Source organism: Cebus imitator, unplaced genomic scaffold (assembly GCF_001604975.1).
Source record: "Cebus imitator isolate Cc_AM_T3 unplaced genomic scaffold, Cebus_imitator-1.0 Scaffold68, whole genome shotgun sequence".
Lineage (NCBI taxonomy): Eukaryota > Metazoa > Chordata > Mammalia > Primates > Cebidae > Cebus > Cebus imitator.
The window spans coordinates 8,607,572-8,631,656 of NW_016107383.1; the positions used below are offsets into that span (position 1 = coordinate 8,607,572).

Sequence of the window (24,085 nt, forward strand, 5' to 3'; positions counted from 1 at the left end):
GAGTAAAGGAAAAGCAAAAGAAACCCTGCTCCTCATCTCCCTGCCTTGCCTAGAAGTTTTCACGGGTAAGGCTAAAGGTCAGAGTCCATTGCAGTGACAGAGGAGGGACACCTAGAGGTAGATGTGGGCAGGAAGGGAGAGGAGAAAGGCTGCCCAGAGATGGGAGCGGGGCTGTGCAGGAAGAGAACATGGAAAGTGTTCACTGGCAAAGAAGTGCAGGGCAAGGGCCTGGATGCACTTGCTATTCCAAAACTGCCCTGAAGAAATTCAGCTTTATGTCTCTAATTAGGACAGCGGTGCAGGCAGCCTGTGGGGTGAGTGGATAGCCTCACCACAAAGCACAAGGTCTCTCTGTCCATTGCTGAAGGACGTGAGGCACTGCTCTTGTGTCCGGGATCGTGATTGGCCGGCTCCTGCTGGAAGCACAGATCTGAAGGAACGCACATCACAACCTCCAAAGTCAAACATCTGGGTCTTCAGAAGAAGACAGGCTGCCAAGAAGAGTTAGCTTTAATAGAGCAAAAAGCTGAAAAGCCCAGCTGTGGAGCCAAGCATCCAGTTAGCTCTGATTCTTGCTTGAAGCCTGTTCAAATAGACGCCCTTTCATTCTTGATGTAGAAAGAAGAGCTTTGCTCGAACTTTCCACCATTAATTTCACTGCACTGTAGAAAAGAGGAAGCCTTTCTTTCCTCAACAAAAACAAAACATTCTTCCTGGTATTTGCTCAATAACGGAGCCCAGATCAGGCAAAGGCTCACCATGGGCCTGAGATTGGAAACCTGGCACTCACAAATAAATCTACGCTGCTCACTGCTGAGTAGCTTCCCCTGAAGTATTTTCCTTTACTCCCAGAACAAAGCCCTCTTCCTCTGAAACAGCAATTCCACACAGTCCAAGGGCCCAGGGGGCAACTGGGCTTATCCTTTTCATTTCCCCAAGGTGCACAGCACAGTGTCTGCACAAAGCCCTGCTCAGAATGTCTGTTACACTGAACAGAAATGGAAAGACAAGAAAATGCTCCAGAAATGGAGGAGACGCTGAGCCTGACCCTCTTCAACCCGGGAAGGTAAAGTCCTATGTCAGGAGTCAGCAAACTTTTACTGTTAAGTACGTAGCAAGTGCTGAGGCAGAGCTGCGTGCAGCAGGGGCCCTGGGTTAAGCCTAAGCTGCTTTCTTGCAGGTCTGGTTATGCCTAAAGGAGGGAAGGGGGCAAGTAGCCACAGATCTATTTTGGGAGATTTGGGGATTCGGCGTGTACCCCGAGAGAGTCATGAGCCAGGCATACACATGGGATCCACACAGATTCCACCCCCAGGTCAGAGGAGATTCTGAGGCTACCCAGGGGCATTTTCTGTGTTGTGCTGCCTCTTACTGTAAGAGGACATGGCAAATATGTTAGGTTTTATGAGCCAAAAAGCAAAATCAAACATGTTAGCATATGTGTACATAACAAAAAAGAAAACATATTTTTATAATTTTTTCCAATTATTTAAAAATGTAGAAACCATTCTTAGCTCTTGAGCACCATATAAGAGCAGGCGGCTAGCCAGATTTCGCCTACAGGTCACGGTTTGCCAACTCTGGTCTGTGTCCTCAGCTACTTCACCAAGGTCCATCTGCCTTTTTCATATTCCAAATGTCTAAATGTGAGAAATGGTTGGGCAGCCCCACACTCCTCGCAAAATATATTTCTCCACAAGCATCTAATCGTAACACAAATTTCTGTTGTTCTCAATCTTTGGGGAAAAGGTATTTAAAACAAACTTTAGCTAAGCATCATTGATATTAATACTGTATAAATAAGAACTTTATTTCTACAATTTCATGTAATCCTTGCTGCAAACCTGGGAGGTCAAGGCAGATGTTGTCTCTAGTTTATACATTAGAAAAACAAACAAAAAATTGGACTCGGAGTCAGAGAATCTAAGGTTGAATCTCAAGGATGTCAAGTTTTGCAATATAAAACCCAAGCTTGTTATTCTACCTCTTTTAGCCTCAGTTTTCTTGTCTGTAAAATGAGTTTCTGGTATTATGAGAGATTTTTATTTGAAATGTCTACCACCGTATCTGGAACATAGCAGGGGTCGATACATTCTAGTTTAAACTGTGTTGCCAAATGAAAAAATAAGACTGCAGTAGAGTGCACTGACGCACACTTCTTCAGACCATTGGTGATAAGAAGTGTATCAGACAAAAATGACCTAAAAGTCTCATTGTCTTTACAAAAGTGATTCTCAGGGGTCTGGTAAATTCTTTCCATCTCTGAATGCACAAAATTGCTGCCAAATCCCAGAGTCTGCTGACCTATTTGGAATGCTTTGGTCAGACTAATAAAGACAGTCTTGGATTCTCAGTACTTTCCCCTTTTTCCATTCAATCTGGAGCGCTGATGCTTCTCTATCACACTACGCAGTGTGTCTCACTCTTATTAGTGTGTGGCCTGTAGCTCAGGGAAGACGCACAGAACAAATACCTGATCTCCTCCCAGTAATGCCTTATAGGAATGCATGCTTAAAAATTAGCTATTTAGCAAAATTTTCCTGAGCGCCTACTATATACCAGGCATGTTCTGGACACAACAGATACAAAAATGCATAAGGCTAACCTATGCCCACAGCCTAGTGGGCAAGACAGGTTTGTAAACAGGTACAATATAATGTGATAATGATTATAATTAAAGGAAGATTAAATGAAAATAACTAACTTTTCCATGGAGAGTTAAAGAAGATTTCACAGAGAAGAAAACATTGACTTTGGTTGTTGGTATGGTTTGGCTGTGTCCCCACCCAAAATCTCATCTTGAATTGTAATCCCCATAATCCCAGCATGCCAAGGGCGGGACCAGGTGGAGGTAATCAGATCATGGGAGCAATTTCCCCCACGCTGTTCTTGTGATAGTGAGTGAGTTCTCACGATATCTGATGATTTTATAAGCACCTGGCATTTCCCCTGCTTTCACTCACACCATTCTGCCACCCTGTGAAGAAGGTATCTGCTTCTCCTTTGCCTTCTGCCATGATTGTAAGTTTCCTGAGGCCTCCTGAGCAATGCGGAACTATGAGTCAATTAAGCCCCTTTCCTTTGTAAATTACTCAGTCTTGCCAATCACAAGGTCAGGAGATCAAGACCAGCCTGGCCAACATGGTAAAACCCCATCTCTGCTAAAAATACAAAAATTGGCTGGGCATGGTGGTGCGTGCCTGTAATCCCAGCTACTCAAAAGGCTAAGGCAGGAGAATTGCTTGAACCTGAGAGGTGGGTATTGCAGTGAGCTGAGATTGTGCCTCTGCACTCCAGTCTGGCGACACAGTGAGACTCCATCTCAAAATAAATTTTTAAAAATAGCAAAAAATAATAAATAAATAGTAATACAATATGTTACTGCTATTTTCTGAATATTGGTGTCCCCCTTAAAATTCACATGTTAGAACCTAATACCCAATGTAATAGTATTAAGAGGTGGGCCTATCGGAAGGTAATTAAATTATGAAGGCTCTCCCCTCCCCTCATGAATGGGACGAGTGCCTTTATAAAAGAGGTTGAAGGGAGCTACAGTTCCTCTCTCACCATGTGAGGCTGCAGCAAAAAGTCACCATCTATGAGGAAGAGGCCCTCACCAGACATTAAATCTGTTGATGCCTTGGTCGTGGACTTCCAGTCTCCGGAACTATGAGAAGTATATTTCTGTAAAACAATTACTACCATCAAAAATCTTGACTCCCTCTACCTCTCTTCTCAGCATCTACAGAACTGGCTTCATCCTGAGGCTGCTAATAGAAACGGGGTCTATAGTCTTCCTGGTTCACCTCCAGCATGGAATGGAATTCTTGGTTTGGGTCTGACAGAACCATTTTAGGTGATGTCATGTTAGGTCCCTGAATCAGTGACAACCGCCAGGGACTGTCGTGTGCTGATTGGCCAAGACTAATTAGGACCTATCCGTGGAGTGGGGGTGAGGCCAGCCTCCTTTGAGTCCCCAAGAAGGAGGTAGATGTCTGAGGGAATCAGGATTCTGTTAGGAAGAAAGATGTAAAAAAAATAAAGAAGTCTGGGTCAGAAGCTTGCAATGTGCTCTGTGTAAGCATGTTAATGACTCAAAGTTTAATTCTGTAGGACGCAAGGAGCCTACAGAGCACTGACATGACAAGATCTGATTTTAGGAAGCGTCACTGTCTCCTCATTTTTCTCCCACCTTTCTGATCACCTCTCAGCGTCCAAGGTAGACTCTGCTTCCTCTCCACTTATAGATGTTGCTACTTTTCCAAGCTTCTATCCTCAGGCCTCTGCTCATCTTTCTAAGACTTCAACTAGCCTATTATGCTAATAATTCTACATCAATACTATTAACACTGAGTTCCCTCTAGAGCTCCAAACATCTGTTTGTGACTGGCCAGTGGTCTCCTCCACCTCCCCTCTGTCTTTGTTTTTGGCACCCTATGCGCCTGGATGCAGAATCCTGGGAGTTTCCCTAGACTTTCTTCTCTTGGACCTCACAACTGATCTGTTATCATGTGCCATCTTTTATGCCCCCTAAATATCTGTGTCTGTGCTTGATCATCTCTTACCAAGATTACATAAGTGACATCCTCAATGGTCTCCCTCCTCCTTGTTTGAATCCACTTCAAGCCATTCTCCACCCTGCAAACAGGGGGATCTTTCTAAAATACAAGTCTCGTCTTGATATTCCCCTACGTAAATGGCCTGTCACCATGTTCACATTATAATCCACACCGATGAGCATGGCATTTAAGGCTCTTCATGATCTTGCTCCTCTACATGTCTTCATCCTCATCTCCCATTGTCCCCACCCCACTGCAATCTGGCCACGCTAAATCATTGCAGCCCAGGCTTCTCGCACCTCTTGCTTTCATTCATGCCTTCTCCAGCCCCTTGTCTTCCTGGCTCACTTCTACTCACGTGACAACCCTGGTTCCAGGGTCACCACCTCTGTGCTCTTACTGTTCCTTTTTCTCTTCTTCTTCATGGAAATAACCCAAATGTATTGTAATTGTCTGCTCACTTGCCTATTCCCCTCAGTAAACTCGCCTTGAAGGCAGGGGCTTTAGCTTCAACATCTTCGCATCCTTAGCACCTAATGTACGATCTAGTACATGTTTGTCGTATGAATGTATGAGACCTAGAGAAATCAATTTATTCTTTTAAAGTTATTCATTCGTTCATTCGACAAATATTAGTCAAGTGTCTACTCTGTGCCAGGAATTGTTCTGGGTGTTAAGGATGCAGCATGGAACAATACTCCTATCACAAAGTGGACATTCTGGGGGAGAAAGGGAGTTATACTCTAGTAGAGTTTACGCTGATACAAAGAGGTAAAGACAGAAACAGAATTTAAAAAAACAGAATGTCCAGGTAGTTCATTTCTTTCCTCATTCGTTTACTTAGTTTAACGAGCAACTCCCTGCCAGCCATTTTATTCTTTTCATTACACATACACACACACACACACACACACACACACACACACACACACACACTCATCAAATACTGATTTCTCATCCGTGTCTTCTACCCCAGCCCCCCAAGCACCCCCCTGACAAAATTGTAATCAACGTGAATTACTTAGTAAATATTTGTTGAATTCATGATATTTCGGCAGATGGTTAACTATGAAAGGCTGGGAAGCAAGGGACAGAGTCTGCCCCTTCAATATGTTCTGATATGTCTCAATTTGTGAAGAATAAGTTAGAAACAAAAGTAAAAATCTATAACCGCCATTCTTCACACACACTTGTTTAGAGGACAGTGGAGCCATTTCCTAGGTCAGATTCTCCTCCATCAAGTAGGAAACCTATGGATTTTGCAGAGCTTTGACCACCTTGTTCCTGAGCCCTGGAGTCAGTCACATCCTCTGGCCTTCCTCTCAGAGACAAGAGCCACAAAGGACATGATGAGCAATAAGGCTCCTTTCACCCGGAATGCAGGGATTCCCCTGCGCCTGGAATGGTGCATCCAGCCAGCACCAAGGGGGCTAAAAATCCCCCATGGGGCCCCTCAGGCTCTAGTGAATTCTTTCCAAGGGAAAAATTCATGACATTCCATCTCCTCTCTGGAAGCTCTGGCACAAAATTCTTCCTGTCCCCAGTGGAAACATGCACGCCATTGTGATCTCGCAGAGTCCCATCTGCGGTTTTGAATCCCTCTTATGTAGGACAAGAGTGACTGGGCTATGCTCCCAGCCTGAGCCCTCTTCTTTGAAATTGATGGGAAATTCATATCAAATTCCAACTTCCTCCCAAGGGCTCTTTTGTTTCCCGTCAGGACTGCTCTGTCCTTATTCTCTGATTAAGGAACAGGCAGCTAAGGCTTGTGGGGTACAGGTAGCCCCAACAAGGAGCCAGTGTATTTCTTCATCTTTTCTTTTTTTTTTGAGACACAGTCTCACTCCATCGCCAGGCACCAGGCTGGAGTGCAGTGGCACAATCTCAGCTCACAGCAACCTCCACCTCCTGGGTTCACGCAATTCTCCTGCCTCAGCCTCCCGAGTAGCTGGGACTACAGGCGCGCGCCACCACGCCCAACTAATTTTCGTATTTTTAGTAGAGATGGGGTTTCACCATATTGGCCAGGATGGTCTCCATCTCTTGACCTGTGATCTGCCCACCTCGGCCTCCCAACAATGTATTTCTTAAAGTCAACAACTCTTAGAACTGGAAAGAGCCTAAACTTAAAGAGTCACAGCTGCTCGTTATTCAACAGACAAGAAAACTGAACCTCAGGTATGCTAGTCAGCTCAGGACATGATCACAAAGTACCACAGGTTGAGGGGCTGAAACAACAGAAATTTATTTTCTCACAGTTCTGGAAGCTAAAAGCCCAAGATCAAGTTTGCAACAGGCTTGATTCCTTCTGCCACCTCTGCCCTGTGGCTTCTCCCCATGGCCTCACATCGCCTTTCCCCTGTGCACATGCATCCCTGAGGGTCCCTTTTTTGTGTCCAAGTTTCCTCTTCTTGAAATAAGTTCCACTAGTTAAGCCCTAGTTAAGCCCTACTTAAGCCCCACCTTCATGGCCTCATTTTACTTTAATTACCTCTTCAAAGGGCCTGTGTCCAAATACAGTCATATTCTGCAGTGGGGGTTCGGGGGGTTAGGGCTTCAACGTATGAATGGTGGAGGGAACACAACTTGGCCCATAAGCCCAGGAAGCTCATAGGTTTCCCCAGGCCATCCAGCAACCATCTGGATCTCAACATTCAAGTCTCAGAGAGACTCACTCTCACCATCAAATTCAACGTTACACCCTCTCACACACTTTGTCCCCCAAACCCTATTTCATTTTCTTCATAACCCTCATTACTTTTCACCATGAGAAAAGCTACATGTAAGGCTTTGGAAGAACACCCAAAGTCCTTACCTTAGCCAACAAAGCCCTAGCAGGATGGAGTCCCTGCTACCCTCTCCAGTATCAGCCGCATCACCCTCTCCCTCTCCTGCTGCCTTCCAAACACCCTGGCCTGCCTTCTGTCCCTTGAAAGAACATGCCAACCTCCTTCCCACATGAGGCCTCTGCACTCGCTGTTCCCTTGACATGGCATGCCCTTTCCTTGCACAGTTTCTTGCCATTCAAGTTTAATCTTAACTACCACCCCTTCAGAAAGGCCTTCCAGGACCAGCCAACCTAAAACCACTGCCCAGTTACACGTAATTGTACCAACACATCTGAACCTTCCGCACCACAGTCATCACCCTGACGCTTTCCTTGTTACTAATTCAATCACTTGTGAATGTCCAACTCTACCTCTCCTCTGCCCTCCACCCCACGCCTAGAATGGAAGTGGCAGGAGGACAGGGGCTTTGTCTTTTTCTGCACCATACCTTCTGTACTTAGAACTGTTCCTGGCCCCTTGTCAGTACATTGGTACATTTAATAATTCAGAAATTTTATTGTTAAAATGATAGAATAAATGAATGAATGATGAGCTAGGACAGATTTTCTCAGTTGCCATACTGTTGACAAATATTAGGGTTAGGGTTACAGACTACAGGTTTGTGTCCCCAAAATTCATGTGTTGAAACTCTAACCCCCAGTGGGATGAATTTGGAGGTGGGGCTTTTCGAGGTAATTAGGTTTAGATAAGATCATCATGAGTGAGATTAATCTCTTCCATGAACACAAGGGGAAAGCAGCTGTCTACAAGCCATGAAGTAGCCCTTTCTAGACACCAAACCTGCCAGCACCCTGACTTTCCAGCCTCCAGACCAGGAGAAGTAAATGTTGTTGTTTGAGTCGCCTGTCTATGGCATTCTATTTCAGCAGCCAGATTGACTAGGACAGCCAGATTGCTCAATGTTGTGGGTGCTGTCCTGAACTTTTTAAGATATTCAGCAGCACTCCTGGCCTCTACCCACTAGATGTCAGTGACACCCACTTTCCAGTCATGACAACGAAAAATGTCTCCAAACACTGCCAAATGTCCCCTGGTAGGAGACACATCACCTCAGTGGGAACCATGCATTAATTAGACTGTGAGCTCCCAGATACTAGGAACTATATCAGAAATCATCAGATACCTAGTACCTGCACATAATAGGTGCTCAATAAATGTTTATTGAAGAGAGAAACATTGAAATTTCACAGCGGCCATAAAAACAGACTGGTCCAGACCCATTTCCTTCAATAGGATTTGACCACTTACTATTTACGTGACCTTAACTAATTCACTTAACTTCTCTAAACCTCTGCTTTTTCATTTATTAAACGGAAATATCAAAAATTCCTACATTGTGATCCTGCCTTCCAAATCATAAAGCATAATATAAAGGTAATATTAGTTACTTGTTGATTCCCAGGCTGTACATTTTTACTGCCTCTTGTTAGCTCTTGCCTGAAGTAACTTCAAAAGAGCATATTACCTCCTAATCACCAAGACCCTGCTTTAGCATTTACCTGGGCCCTCTTGTCTCCAGAAGTTGGGGGCACTTCCTAAATTTTGTACAGTTATGTCTCTCCCTCTCTCCCTCTTTTCTTTGATTTCAGACTCACAAACAAGATCTCTGTCTCAAATGACTCTTAGGGAAAGGTTTGCCCTGGGCAACTTTGTCACAGGGAGACCTGAGTTGTTTGTGATGTCCCTACTTCACGGTCTTCAAAAACGGTATTTTTCACCTTAAATATTAAGCTGCATCTATGACCTATTAATGTCCCAACCTTTCCTCAAGAAGATGCTACACAGAATTAGTCTTTTTCTATCTCATCCAATAATGCCATCTTGTTTTTATCTCTAGCATAGCACATCTCATTGCATCTTGTATCAGAAGAGTAGATGCATCTTTACTTCTAAGTAGACTATGAGCTTCTTGGGGAGAGGGTGGATCCAAGGGTGTTGGGACAAGAGATTATAACCTATGCCCTGTGCCCTTCTGTCACCATATCCCAGAAGGAAAAAAATAACTATCAGAAATATAATCCCCTAGGAATCATGAAAGTACATGAAATCTGCTTGAGATTAGAAAAGACAAGTCATATTTCTATGAATTCTAAAATGGAATAAATTTACAGAATGCATTCTTTTTAATCAAAGCGAAAAAAGAAAGCATACACAAAGATAAACTCTGAGCGCCATCTCATGGGGAAATCCACCACTGCCCCATCAGTGCCACTCACACAAGGATGAGGGCCCTATGCAGTCCGTAGTGATGTCCACATCACTCTCAGTCAGCCTCGACCCCATTCCCTTGTCAAAGTCAGGGCAGCAGCCTCAGCAGCAGCAGCAGCAGACAAGGTCTAAGGTGAGCCACCTGTGGTCTGGATTCCATGATGCAAGGATGAATTTGGGCTCACCGTGTGGCCTCTAAACCACAGAAGCCTTCACTCCAGCCTCTGTCATATGCCTTGGCCCTTCCCGACACCTGCGTCCTAGCTCCATTTCCTGCTAGAGCTCAACACTTCCCTGAACCTGAGCTTTCTGAATGAGAAACCTATGGCCAAAGTAGCTCACACTGCCTTCCTCCCGGCTCAGAGTCTGCTGTGAAGAGACCAGTCGCCCAGAGCCTGAGAGCATGGCCAGCCTCCTGGACCCTCCCACTCAAGGGAAGCCTCACTTTTGGATTGGACCTCGCTGCCCAAACACATACGTGCCCAAACACACAGGAATGTGCCACATCCTTTGGACACTGGGGTTTAGACCCCTAGGCTGCTCCATGGGGCAGCTGCCCCTGCCAGTTAGTTTTCCCAACATCACCCTGCTATCGTTAGCTTTTTCTCCATCCAGGGCCATGCTGTTACAATCCCAACATGCCTCACACCTAAGCTCATATAAGTTTCAGCACATCCACCAGAGTCAAAGACCCTGACATGCCACACAGTAGTCCTCTAGCCAGTTCACGATGATAGCAGGGGACTCAAGACCAGCAAATCCAACTGCATCATGTAGTGTCCTATGATGCAATCTGACAATGCAATCTGACACATAATCATGAAGAAGGATGCTAAAGACCACAAATTCAAACATCAGAGTCAGGAACATAAGTAAATGAATGACATGGGTCAGGTGTTAGGCAATGCAGGCTGCAGCCAACTGCCATGCGTACCCACTAGGATGGTTATTTTATGTGTCCATTTGTCTGGGCCGTGGTGCACAGATACTTGGTCAAGCATTATTCTAGATATTTCTGTGAAGGTTTTATTATTATTTTTTGATAAGATGAACATTTAAATCAGTGGAATTTGAGGGAAGCAGATAACTGTCCATAATGCAAGTGGGCTTTGTCCAATTAGTTAAACAAAGACTGACCTCCACCAAGCAAGAAGAAACTCTGCCAACAGAGTGCTTTTGACTCTGAAACTCTTCCCTGATCTCAAGCCTGGCAGCCTACCCTGTAGATTTTCACTTGCACTTCCGCAATCATGTGATCATTTGAGCCAATTTCTTAATCTAGATAGATAGATAGATAGATAGATAGATAGATAGATAGATATGTGCGTGTGTGTCTGTGTGTGTGTGTGTGTCTGTGTGTGTGTGTGTGTGTGTGTGTGTGTGTGTGTTATTGGTTCTACTCTGGAGAACACTGACTTATACACCCACCTCAACAGACCAGCTATTACTATTCAGATAAACTAAGTGAGAGACCAAACCAAAACATGTTTAGACCACTGCCAACCTCTGGGCCATCAGTTGGGATGTTTCAGCAAAAACTGAGACAAATCAAACCAGGAGCTGTTCTCAGTCAAAACTGCAGAATCTCCGCCGATCCAATTCGGGAACATCAAATCCTTCAGCTCCCAATCCTCCTCCAAATCTACATTCCTTTTCTCTCCTTCCTCTAACCATACTTCTCTCCACTCTACCCTCAGCACTAGTTCAGAAGGGCAAACAGATAGTATAATATTTATACAGACCAGGAGCATAATCATCACAATAATCCTATATAATAGAGACAAGGATCCTCCCCAGTTTACAGATAAAGAACAGGCTGAGAGAAGTTCAGTAACTTCCCCAAGATCACACAGTAAGCAGAGGTGTGGGAGATCAGAGCCTGGACCATCTGAGACCAGAGCTCCTAGTCCACCAAGTTGGCTTAGTGAAGATTCTCTTAAAAATATTCATTTTCAGAAACTCAGCCTGGTTTGCTCATCTCCAATAAAAGACAACGAGACAACAGGCTCCTGCAGCAAGCCATAGGGGCCATCTGGGTTCACTGCATCACACGGGCAACACACATGTGAAACTCATTGGAGTTCTCCAGCAGAATAACAACTTTATCACCACAGTGTAACCTGAACATCCTCCACACAGCTGCAGTCAGAGCAGTAAATCAAAAACTGAAATCTGATACTGACACGCCCCTGTTTAAACCCTTCCTGTGACTTGGGGACCTCCTGTCTCTTATCAGTATTTGCCCTGAGAGGCAGGGTGAGGATGGGGACCAAGTAACCACACTGGAGGGGAAAGGAGGTGACACAAGGGCTGGGTACCTGCGAAGCCAGGAAAACCACGGTATTTGGGAAGGTTTGAAGGAGAAGTGGGGGCAGCCATATTCCTATAGTGTCCTTCTTGCTAGTTAGGAGGATGACGTGGCTTCTCTGTGCCCTTTCCAAGTCGCATGTGTAACAAGAAATCATCTCTTCCCAGGGAGGTAGAGACACTAAGCTTCCCCTTGAATCTTCCTCAAATGCAGGTGAAGAGGGGTTCTCTACCTCTCCATGGATAAACAAAATCTGACTGCAGGTGAAAGGGTTACTCTCACCCAAGCCATTTCTCAATCTGGCCTCATAGGGGACATCAAGAGGCCTCCAGACTGGCTTCAGAGTGATTTTTGGCAAGAGCAGGATTAAGAGAGGCCAGGCTTTCTGCCAAATTTTGTTCTTGTGAAAAATCAGCTAGCCCATTCTGACCAGACGTATAAAATAGGCTGTAATAAAAGTCTCCTGAAAATGTTGGGGGAACTTTTCCATCTTTACATGCTAAGGTTATAAGAGAGTCATTGAAGCACAGAATTAGTCATGCAAGCTGTGGAAACCAAATATCTAATCAAGCCAAAAAATGAAAGAAAAGAAATGCCTTAAAGCTCTGTTCTCTTCATCTATGTTCCTTTCTAGTTGTTGCAAAGGTCAAAGATTACTTTCATAAATCTGTTTGATATGTTGAGATGAGACGGTTGCAGAATCTAATTGCTTGGAAAAGATAATTTGGTGGATATAGTCAGTAGCAAGTACAGCCTATGTTATACAATCAGTTTCACACCCAGGAGGATACCTGAGAATCAGAATGTGGGTACTAAATTGGCCTCAAATTCTTTGAAACAGGAAACCAGATGCCTTGAGGTGAAGTAACTTATTTAGGAGAGCATAGCCAACTATGAGCAAAATAGGGTATCCATACTCTAGGGCCATTTTTATTTCCATATGTCAGCAGTCTTCAAACTGGGCTACATTCTCATAAAGGCCTCCCTAGGAATATGTGGGCACAAATATAATGAGTTTCAAATCTAGAATTATCAAAGGTCCATTATTTTATATAATTGATACATGTGAGAAAGCACCTGAGGCAACAAGCCAGGTACCTTCTCCTTTCTCCCATTCTGCAAAAAAAAAAAACTAAACAACAAAAAATTTCTCAGCCACATAAATATGTAGCAAGCCCAAGTTACCAAAGAGACAATTCAAAATTGTGATATCTACAGAGCATTCATTAATAAGAAAATATAGTCCTCACCCATGTTTATCATGAAGGAAAGCAATTCCAATAAAAATATTTTACTTTCATGACATGTAATTATTTATTAAAATGCACAGTATATATTCATATGTTATTTTGAATAATTATAATGATAACTCGATCCAAAAGAAATGTGTTTTAAAACTTGAAACCTTGTAGTCACAGGAAACAATTTTTGTTTCAACTTCTAAACATATTTTCTTTTACAGAAATGTTTCACAGGTTGATCTATAGAACACCCCCAAACATAAAAATATGTTACAATAAGAGAAAACTCAGTCATGGGAATAAAGTGGAAATATAATTTTTACGGTTGGGAAAACATGCAATGTAGAATTTCCTACTATTAAATAAAAGCCCATTCATGTGATTTTTAAAAATTAGATAGTGAATGTCAAGTGACTATGACATGTTTATGCCACTAGAGTAATTTTAAAGAGTGACGTATTATTTCATATTAAAACATTCAATATTTATAATATGTGAGACATTTCATTCTTTGATACTATTTAAATTTATGAAGAAAGAATTCATAAGCCAATTTAAGGAAAAGGTAAGGGAGTACACAATTTTTCATAATACATTATGGGGCATAGAAGCAAAGACTTAGAGGACCACTGCTTCTTACTTTCTTTTTGGATGAGCAACAGAATTGATGATCAAGGAAAAACAGTTCTGTACTTGGAACCCTAACCTGCTATTGGGTAATATGTTAGTCTGAGTAGCGTGTTAGTAAGCAGAGATTGGCTAGATGCTCAGCAAGCCTATTTCTTCTTCCTGGAAACACTGTTAACATTTCCAACACTGCAACTGGATGAGGCCATGTGATTGGTTTTAGCCCAAGGAGGATGAGAAAACGCAATGTGTCCTTCCAGGGCAAGGTGGTTAAGAACAATATCAATAAACTTTCTCCATGCCTTCTTCTTATCTGTCAGCTGATGACACCAGAGTGAACTTGAAACAATGTGTTAAGCACTGTGGAGCACAAAGTGGATGGATTCCTGAGTGACTGCCTGGAGAAGCTGCCCAGAAGGATCTCCTGACAAAGAATAACTGCAATAAACTTGATGTAAGCAAGAATACACACATGCATGTGTGTGTGTGTGTGTGCGTGTGTGAAACTACTAATTATCCTCACATCTACTAATACCCTGATTATGATTTGACTCAGAAGCGTGCCTTTGCTACAGTGGGAGGTACTCTGTTATCGCACATGGCTGGCTTCATTTAAACTACCATTTCCATTTTGATTAGTCTGAATTTCACACGAACATCAAAACCATAGCTGTAATTAATTTAGTTAACTTATATATTGACCAGACTGGTTCCATTTAAGTAACCAAACGTTCATTTTAGTTTATAACTAAAGCTTAAGTTTTGTTCTTTGAAGAATCCAAACACAATGATGGGAAGTGTTCTCATCTTTAAACCCCAGGAAGTCTAATCCAGGTATTCATCTTTTTAACATTTCATTATGGTAGCAAATCTATGCAGGTTGTACTTCACAGAGCGACAGTAGTAGTATTCTCTCTGCCTGCAACATAAAATCCACACATTTAGTATGGTGTGATGGTTAATTTCATGTCACCTTGAATGGGCCATAAAATGCCCAGATATCTGATGAAAAACATTATTTCTGGAGGTGTCTGTGGGGTGTTTCTGGAAGAGATTAGCATCTGAATTGGTGAACTGAGAAAAGCCAATGACCCTTCCCAGTGTGGGTGTGTGCATCATCGAATCCCCTGAGAGCCTGAATAGAACAAAAAGGCAGAGGAAGGCTAGATTCACTCTCCACCTGACTGGTGAGCAGGAACATCAATCTCCTCCTGCCCTTGGTGCCCTTCTCAGGCCCTCAGACCCATGCTAGAATCTACACCATCAAATCTCTGGCTCTCAGACCTGCAAACTACACCACCAGCTTTCCTGGGTCTCCAGGTATAGGCAGTAGATCATGGGACTCTCAGTCTCCCTAATCACGTGAGCCAATATCTCATAATCAATCTCTTCGATAGATAGATAGATGATAGATAGATAGACAGACAGATATCTCCTATTTGTTCTGTTTCTCTGGAGAACCCTGACTAATACACGTGGCTCTCAAGGTCCTTTACAATCTGATCCAACGTGCCTTTCCAGTATTATTTCTCAAGACTACATTTATGCTCCTTGTATTCCAGTAAAAAATAAATTTTGCTATTTTATCATGTTCAGTATAACTATGATTGTTAGGCAACATTTCTAATGAGTCTAAAATGATTATGCCAAGCATATTAGTATTCCCCAACTAACATTATGGGAAAGCTTTCAGAAATACTTGTTCCAGGTTAAAAAAAAAAAAAAAAAGAAAGAAATTATTTCCTGCTCATATAAATTTGTTTCCTTTTTTATTAGTAGTATACTTTAAGTTCTGGGATACATGTGCAGAAAGTGCAGGTTTGTTACATAGGTATACAGGTGCCTTGGTGGATTGCTGCAAACCTATCAATCTGTCACCTGCAATAGGTATTCCTCCTAATGCTATCCCTCTCCTAGTCCCCCACCCATCAACAGACCCTGGTGTGTGATCTTCCCCTCCCTATGTGCATGTGTTCTCATTGTTCAACTCTCTCTTAGGAGTAAGAACATGTGGTATTTGGTTTTCTGTTCCTGTGTTAGACAGTGTAGCAATTCCTCAAGGATCTAGAACCAGAAATATTATTTGACCTAGCAATCTCATGACGGAGTATATATCCAAAGGATTATAGATCATTCTACTATAGAGACACATGCACACGTATGTTTATTACAGCACTATTCACAATAGCAAAGACTTGGAACCAACTCAAATGCCCACCAATGACAGACTAGATAAAGAAAATGTGGTACATATACACCATGGAATACTATGCAGCCATAAAAAATGATGTGGTCATGTCTTTTGCAGGGACATGGATGAAGCTGGAAACCATCATTCTCAGCAAAATTCACTTGTTTATTTAACAAAATTAAATAGATGTCAGTTTGCCTTTAAAAAAACTGCCTTCTCGGAGCTCTTAATATGCTAATATTCAATTAAAATCTCTGACATTTCCCCAAATTTATTTGCTTTTAGGGCCCTTTTCCCCAGAGTATATATTGACGTCTGCAGAGCACAGTTTGATTTCTCAGCAGCTTCTGAGATGCCCTAGGACACCTTCTCTCTAGGCCCTTCCTCATGCTGTTCCTACCCCCCACCCTCTCAACCTCTGTCTCCATGGGTCTGGATCTAAAGCTTCCCCAGCCTTCAAGGTTCAACTCTCTGCCTCTCTCATGCAGCTTTCCAAGGAGTCCCCACCCCTCTGCTTGGCTTCCCACTGCTCCTCTATTAGTCTCCTCCTCACATTCTACCTTGTTTAACTCTACCATTCACATTTTACCTCCTTTACTAACTGGTAAGTTCTTTAAAGCAAAAACCAAATATTAGTTCTTTGTCAGTGTGCTGGCACACAACATTATGACACAGTATATGCTCACTAATTTTTTTTTTTACTGTAATGATAGACACTTCAAAGCATAAATCAACCAAGCTGAACTTCCAGTGATCTAACACATATGGCCTGGCTTTTGCATTTATTGAGTGGCCCTAAAAAGTTTGCAATATTCAATATAGACTGGTATGCCATGTCAAGGCCAAGTTTCCTTAAGCAACCCCTGGCAAGTGATGCTGTGGGATATAGGCGAACAAAATCATGTCATTACCTCGTTACTTTAGCTTAATGTATTTCTGGCTAAGAAGTAATTTCATGAGTCACCAACTTCTTTTCTATGGCACCAGTAGCTACTTACACAATGTAATAATGAAAAACTGTCATTTGAAGCAGCAACAAAGGAAAGATCAAGTTCTGACCCATGCTGAGTTTTTGGAACAGTTGGGCTTTCTGCAAGCCAGGTTTACATTGTGGGGAATGTTTGTTCTGGCCCTGACTACCAAGCCTTCAAAAAGAAGAGCTCACATTTTCCCTGCCCTTCAGTCCGTATAATGGTTTAACAGACATTCTAATTCAATAAGCCAGTTGGTATTTACTGAGCCCAGCACAATCACCTGTGTTTGCCAGTTGCTTTCAAGAAAGGTAATTCCAAAAAAAATAGTTGAATGAAGAGATATGCAAAAGGCCTCTGTGGCAAAGGCTGCTACTTGTCTTTAATATCCTTGTTCCTGTTCCTTATTAGAAACAACACTCCAATTTTATTGGGGGCAGGAATACACTCAGCTAAAATTCCAAGTTTCTTCATCTCCTTTTTAATTAGACATAGCCATGAGACAAATTTTGGCCAATGATGGGTAGAAGAGCATGAAGGCCTTCCAGGAGGATTACTTAAAAACCGCAGACTCAGCCAGGAAGATTCATCCCTTTTGCCCTTCTTCCCATCCTCTGCTATGTTACCTGAGATGCTGCTGTAACAGCTGGAGCTCCAACAGCAGTCTTGGGCCATGAAGTAACCTTGAGATGGAAGCCTTGAAGCAGAAAGATAGAAGGAGGCTGGCTTCTTAACGATCCTATAAGGTTATGCCTACTCCAACTTTCTTTTACACAAGACGATTAAAACTTTAAAATAAATTGCTACTTAAAGAGTCTGTCTTAATCTATCCAAGTTGCCATAACAAAATACCACAGATTGGGGGACTTGAGAGAAAGAAGGCTAGAAGTCCAAGGGCAGGATGCCAGCATGGCCAGATGCTCACGAGGGCCCCATTTTCCTGGCATGCAGAGAGCTGCCTACTCACTCTGTCCTCACATAGCAGAAAGAGAAAACAGGTCTCTCTCTTTTCCCCTTTTTGTAAGACCACCAATACTAATGGATTAAGACCCCACGCATATGACCTCATTTAGCCTTAATTATCTCCTAAAAGCCCCGTCTACAAATACAGTCAAATTGGGGTTAGGGCTTTTACATGAATTTGGGGGCAAACAAAATTCAGTCCAACTCAGAGCCCATCAGAACCTGGCAGGTTTATGGTCCATGACATTAAAGTAAATCTGAAACCAACACTGTCTTATCCAGAAACTTCACTCAGCCCTCCCGGTGAATTCAGTCTACTTAACGATTGTTCTTTTCTCTTTTTCTGGGGTTGCTTGTTTCTCCCCAACAGCAACCTGCCCCTTCATTTAGGCAACCACCTGGATTTGCCTGCTTGCTTCTAGATTCCATTCTCCTAGATTTCAGCTTTATTCACAGTTCTCTCTACATGCTGCCATGGATTTGGAATCTCCTGATATCTCAAATGAGGAAAAACTCTCTAATATAGCCTCTAATACAGCATTGCACAAACCCTACCAGCAAAGCTGGATCTGTTGCCTAAATACTATTCTAAATGGGAAAAAAAAATCTAGATGTCTGTGGATGGACAGGTAGATGCCAAGGCTTCCACAGATGGGCGTGCAAGTTGTGCACTGCACCATTCTAAGCGGGGCCTTTCACATCATAAGCGATCACTCATCTCACCTAATGCACGACCTATGCTGTATAAGAGTTAAACTAGCCATGCTGCTGGGCCCTCTGAACAACCGAGAAAGGAGGAAAAGAGAGCAGAGATGAATTATCAGTGTGGGAGCAGTGATAACTGAGAATGGGAGGGGTGAATATTATTAACATGCAGGTATGAGCAGTTGTAAGGTAGGATGTGGAGGAAAGTCATTGTCATTCTTACTGATAATAATTGTATGTCATTATCATAGCACATTCATCTGTGTTTTCTAGCTTAACACTCACAGCCTTCTTTATAGAAATTATTATTAATACAATTTAATATATGAGAAAATGAAGACTCCTAGTTAGATGACTTGCCTGAAATGTATTGGTCCAGAGGAGGAAGAGCAGTGCTTAAACAGGGTTTCCTGTCCCCAGACTGTGTTCTCTCTACCATGCGCTCACACACTGGTGGTTTGGGAGCCAAGTATTATTCTCATACTCATTTTGTTATTAAGGAAAATTAGAAAAACAGGTAGTTCTATGTATTTGTCGAAGGAAAATGAAAGAATCTGAACTTTGAGCCAAAATCTGACTCTGTATCCTGGGCTTGCTTCACCAACAGCATGTTACATTTCTCAAAGCATCCTTGCCCACATGACCTTCCACTAATACACTTGACCCCAATTCCAGTGCTGCTTTTTTTTCCACTATGGAAATCGCATCCTAAAAACAGTTGAACTATAAAGAACACACGAGCATAGTATTGATGAGAAATGTGATTTAGACACAGCTTCAGAGCCCACCAGCCCACCTTCCATTCTCAGCTGGCTAGCCATGTTTGTTGGGTGTGCAATGACTGCTCAGCACAACTGCAGGCACAGATCCATGCCACTGAGAAAAAACACTCTTCCGGGGAGACCAGAGCCAATCCGTGCAGTTTGGGGCCAACTTTAGCCAATAAATTCTGCCTGGAGGACCATGTTGAAACCAACTTGTAAGACATTATCCAGTTCAGGAGAAAAGAGGGAAGAGGGGAATTATCAATGCCTGATATGGAGACATTGATAATTGAGAATGGGGAGGGGTGGGTATTGTTAGCCTGTAGGCTTGATGACCCAAGCATGTAAGGATGGAATGATTTCTAGGGTAGAGAAACTAAAACCAGAGTGCAAGACACAAGACTATCACTAGGAAGGGTTGGACCAGGGACAACTAGATTGCAACCAGTAGATCACCCTCTTCCTCTCTCCTCTGTCTTCTCCCTATACCTCCAAATAGTCACAGACTTACACACACACACACACACACACACACACACACACACACACACTCCTATGAAGCCAGGTCAAACGAAGGTTAGGAAGACATTAAAGAACAAACAACACAATGGTTACGTGAAGGAGGAGATATGTTTTAATGGGAAGCTAGGGTGGTCCTACCAGCTTTGCCTTTGTTAGGAGCTTATTAGAGGAAGATAATTTTAGAAATGAAACCTTGATATTAGACTTGACAGAGATAGAATCTAGGGTAAGCCAGGAGAGCAAGATGAGACTTTGAGATCTAAGAAGCACCTGAAGATTGAACAGCAGGGTCAGAGCTATCACTCACAAACAGTGCTAATATTTGCTCCAGTCAAGGCTTTACCACTTTCTTATAATATGTGCTTTACAAGGCTGAAACAAGGACCCAAAGCATATATCTGGACAAGGACAGGGGACAAGCAAAGGGGGATCCAAAAAAACAAAAATGTGGGAAATGTTTTTACCTACATCAGTTTTGGTGTTGGTTTGGTTTGGTTTGGTTTGGTTCTTTTATTTTTGGTCCAGGTCCCTGTCTTAGCAGTTCTTGTCTTGGGAACATGGCCTTTGACACCAGAGACTTTTGAAAATTCATGGTCCAGCTTCACTTACCCACCAGCCATCCCCAGCAGGAAATTGAGGTCCAGAAAGGTGGTATGGCTTGTCCAAGGATATACCAGCAATTCATGTCAGAGCTACAGGCAGAACTTAAGTTACATGTGTAGAAGCCTGTCTTTAAAATACTTGTAGAAGCCTCTCTTTTAAATGCTTTCTAGATAGCATGAAAGCCACCTCTTTTCCCCTGACAGCTGCCACCTGCCACCCAGAGTCACCACCCAGCTTCTCAAGACTGCTCGGCATGTGTGGGGTCTCCCAGGGACCAGTGTATCAGACAGGATTGGGTTTGGCTGCATATAACAGAGAAGCTAAAAGTAAAGTGCATATTGCTCACTAATGAAAAAAAAAGTCAACCGTACATAGTCTAGGGATGGCATAGGAGCAATTCAAATTTGTCTGGGACTCAGGCTCCTACTATCATGCCAGATTACCAACTCTGGAAGGTAGCTCAGGTTCTCATGGTCCAAGATGCTCTGCTAGAGAGCCAGCCTACACCTAGGGCAGTAGAGGGGAGGTAAAGTTTAAAAATAAAAAGATATACCTCTTCCCTTTAAGAACACTTCCTGTGTTCACTGACAACCCTTATCTCATTGGTCAAAACTGAAGTCAATCAAAAGCTTTCATCTGAGTTGCAAAGGCAAATGAGCGAGGTAGTCATTTAATTACTGGCAATATGCCATCTCCTTAATAATGAGAGGAAAGCAAAGCTAGAGAAACAATGTGGGTTTCTGCCATACCGAGGACTAGTCTCCCCATGACAGGAAATGGACAAGAGAAGACAAATGAGTAAGTCAGAGAAGACTCATGCCCCGATGGCATTTGATGACAGAAGACCATGAATTAGCACAAAGGAGAAAGGAGAGAGTTTTCCACAGAGGTAATCTCATAGGCAAAGGCCTAAAGGAAGGGATATTAAAAGCTAATATAACAGGGGAAACAGTTACTGGGCCAATGGAGATGGAGAACAGCTTAAGGAAACAGGTATACAGGTAGAATGGGAGAGGCATTTCATAACCTATCAAGACCTAACCTCTTAGTTTTTTGCATCATTTCAACATTTATTGTGTGCCTACTGTGTGACAAGAGCTATACCTACTTGAGTAAGAAAGAATAAAATAAGCCAGGTATGGTAGTTCACGCCTGCAATCCCAGCATTTTGGGATGCTGAAATGGACAGATCACCTGAGATCAGGAGTTCAAGACCAGCCTGGCTAACATGGTAAAAACTCATCTCTACTAAAAATACAAAAATTAGCCAGGCATGGTGGTGGGCACCTGTAATCCCAGCTACTTGGGAGGTTGAGGCAGGAGAATTGCTTGGCCCTGGGAGGCTGAGGTCACAGTGAGCCAAGATCATGCCATTGTACTCCAGCCTGGGTGACAAGAGTGAAATGCCATCTCAAAGAAGAAGAAGGAGGAGGAGAAAAAAGAATCAATGAAATAACCACTAAGCTCATGAAACTTAGACTCCAGAAGAAACACATCAACAGACCATTGCAGTAAAGAGTGATGGACACAAGGTCAGGAGATCGAGATCATCCTGGCCAACATGGTGAAACCCCATCTCTACTAAAAATACAAAAAATTACCCGGGTGTGGTGGCAGGTGCCTATAATCCCAGATTCTCAGGATGCTAAGGCAGAAGAGTTGCTTGAACCTGGGAGGCGGAGGTTGTAGTGAGCCAAGATTGCACCACTGCACTGCAGCCTGGCCCACAAGAGTGAAACTTTGTCTTAAAAAAAAAAAAAAAAAAAAAAAGAGTGATGGAGATGATGCTAGAGAAAGCTCCATGCTGGGGAAGCACCAAGAAGAGGCACTTAACATACACTTAGGTCAGGGAAGGCAGAGGCCACCTGTAAAAAATGATTAAAAAAAAAAAAAAAAGCCATGTAGCACAGGGTTAAGGAAATGCTCTGCGTCTGCTTCACCAGGTTCAAATCCCAGCCCCACTTCTTAATAGCTGTGTATCCTGGTAAGGCATTTATTATCTCTGTACCCCAACCTCCTGATCTATAAGGTAGGGATGCTAATGGTGATAGCAGCACCTATTTGCTAGGATTGCTCAAAAGCTCAAAAGAGATACTCCACATGAAGTCCTTAGCATGGCATCTGGCATAAAAATAAGTGCTCTGTGTAGATGAGTTGTTAATAAGATGATTATTGCTAATGTTAAGAGCTAAGGCTAAGTAGGAGTTTGTGGAGAATGAGAAAACAGGGGTACAAACAGAAGAACAACTTTTTTCAAAAGACTTGAGTCACAGAGAATCAGAAGGAAGGGCACATGTCGAGAATCTGAGAGAGGACGCTGAGGAGGTGAACACAACAGGTCATGTAGAGAGTTTTGGGCCAGGTAAAGGCATCTGGATTGTAACCAAGAGCAAAATAGGAAATCATCAGAGCAGGGAAGCTGACATAACCAGGCTTCCAGCTTAGAAAGATCCCTCTGACTACCACGGCGTGAATAGATTGACCAGAGGCAACCTGAAAAGCAGGTGCTGATCATGAGACAGTCATGGTAATCCTGGGGACAGATATTGCACCAGATATAATTATTAATAAAAGCTACTTTTATATTCTTTTAAATGTCCTTATTTGGAGAATAAATCGTGGCATCACTGAATAGCATCCCATATATACAACCCTATCAGGACAACAGGCAGGAAACTGGGACTCTTCCACCAGCCAAACCAAGCTATATAGTCACCCATCCTTCTGACACACACACACAAGAATCCCCTATCTGCAATGATAAGTAGTCTTACTGGGGCCGTCAGTGCAAGTATCAGACAATGAACCCATGATTCAAGGTAAGATGGCTGAACTCAGGTCTTTGAATTTGACGAGAAATGATGGAAAACCCTAAATACCAGAAAGAGCACATTCAGCTCAGCATCACCTCCCAGTTATACCATCGAAGCATCCTGATTCCTAGACCTGTGGCACCATTGTTGTTTCTGTTCTTTTATAACCCCACTTCTCCCTTCCCATCAATTCTGTGAGCTACCTGATGCCATTGCAATATATTCCTTTTCTGCTGTTAAAAATCCTAATTGATAGAATGACAATCAGGGTTTTACTAACTCTGTGTCTTTGGCCGTAGTTTTCTCATCTATAAAAATAATATAAAGCATACTGTCTCAGTCTCTTTTGTGTTACTGTAACAGAAAAACATAGACTGCTTGATTTATTTTTTTAAAGAAATTTTTTTCTTACTCTTCTGGATGCTAGGAAGTCTGAGGTCAAGGAGACACACCTGGCAAGGGCCTTCTTGCTGCCTCATCCCATGGCAGAAAACAAGAACACAAGAGGGGGCAGGAGAGCAAGATATCACACTTGGAGCCACAGGCCCTTTTATAATCAGCATTAACTCATTTATGAAGATGGAACGTGAACACCTCCCATTAGGCCCACCTCCCAATACTGTTGCACAGAGCATTAAGTTTCCAACACATGCTCTTGGGGGATATATTAAACCATAGCATATACCTTATAAAATTGGTTTAGAAATAAATGAGACAATATATGCCAAGTGCCTGGCTCAGTACCTGGTTCAAGAGTAAGC

The 24,085-nt window shown here is 42.8% G+C and overlaps 1 long non-coding RNA gene across 1 annotated transcript in view; it reads right to left on the reverse strand.

Annotated features, from left to right (window-relative positions):
* The window catches only part of LOC119471645, a 45,307-nt gene that overhangs the window by 13,730 nt on the left and 7,492 nt on the right, over nt 1–24,085 (reverse strand). Inside the window, exon 2 of the long non-coding RNA XR_005200704.1 lies at nt 17,581–17,651. This is a non-coding gene — a long non-coding RNA (uncharacterized LOC119471645). The remainder of the gene's footprint in view (nt 1–17,580; nt 17,652–24,085) is intronic.